Genomic DNA, 1,421 nt, shown 5'->3' on the forward strand with positions numbered 1-1,421 from the left:
GGGTACATGTGCGTGCAAGATGTTTGTAGGAGTTTTGGGGGGAATATATATAGAACAGAGATGTAAGAGTAGGGAATTCTGGTTCTGGTCGCGAGAGAAAGCGCACGCGCGTGCCATGCGCGTGTGCGTGGTTTTGTGTCTCTTTGTGCGATATTCCCTTTAACATACTTTTTCTGTAACTTTAACGCTGCCAAGTTACGAGAATGAAAAATCGTAGCAGATTTTCTCATAACAATACGAAACAAAGTGATGTCGACGGTCTAGGAGAAATTGTTAATGTTAAGACTAATTTTGTTTCTGACAACGGGCCCCAGGTCTAGATCTGATATATAGGTCAGTCGGAGTATTACTGCATTTCCATTGGTTTATATGGTTAAGCGTAGGGATTACGACCCACTACCAGACTGTTCCACTAATATCTGTGAATTTCCTAGCTTCTGATCACACCTTTGCGACGTAACAGAATTGCAACAATCAGCCCTTCGTCGGCTATTGTATTTGTGCCATGTCTGCCTAGTCCTAAGTGGCGAACATGAAATTGGTTAGTAATGAAAGTAGGAGCTGGCTGCTGGTCGGCTTTGCATCTGTCCACGTGTTAAAGAGCTATTCGGTAGACGTGACATCCTCGATTGCGTTATTAGCATTAACAATTGTGTTAGACTCGGCATGGCTTGAGCGAGTGTGGCTGCGATAACCAACCTGCTCAACGCACTGTTGCTGAAGTGAAGGGACGCCGTGGAAATGTTATTATGATAACTTATATCTACTAGGTTAATTGTCCAGCAAGTACCATTAAAAACAGTGTTTGTGCGAATTCGCACAGTAATTAGCACTCGTGTGTTCGCTGAGTCGACTGTCAGCGTCTACGCTTGATTTCGCTTGATTTCACGCTCCGGTGTTTTTGGTGGAGTTGGGCGCGGCCTTGGATGCGTTTGCCCGTATGTGCTGTATCAGGAATTCTGCGTTCATCTCTTCTTGAAATGTAAACTTGAAAGACAGCTGCCTCTCGTGATATCAGAAGTAGATAATAGATAATAGGGAATCTCTATTATCTACTTCTAGTGATATTTTACTAGCGGCTCTATTAAATCGACCTAATCGCTATCGGGACTCGAGTTGTGTTTACAGTGCGGCGGCTGCCGTGTCTGTGCTATGCGGTAGCCAGCTAGCTGGGCATCATTAAATAAAAAAATATAAATAAATAGTTATAATCAATAAAAGCTAATCAGTAAAGCGCTTTCCAATATTTGACCATTTCGATTTGCGCGCAGTAAAAATGAAAGTGTCAATGACACTATAGCTCACCATTACAGGGGTAGAAATTAACTTTTGAACCAGGGAGTCCAACCACAGGCACTTGGAGCGTTTCAATAAAATATAATGTTAAATAAATACGAAATCTATTTACTACCAAAGTCTTA

The sequence above is a fragment of the Priapulus caudatus genome, unplaced genomic scaffold (genome assembly GCF_000485595.1).
Source record: "Priapulus caudatus unplaced genomic scaffold, Priapulus_caudatus-5.0.1 Scaffold3444, whole genome shotgun sequence".
Lineage (NCBI taxonomy): Eukaryota > Metazoa > Priapulida > Priapulimorpha > Priapulimorphida > Priapulidae > Priapulus > Priapulus caudatus.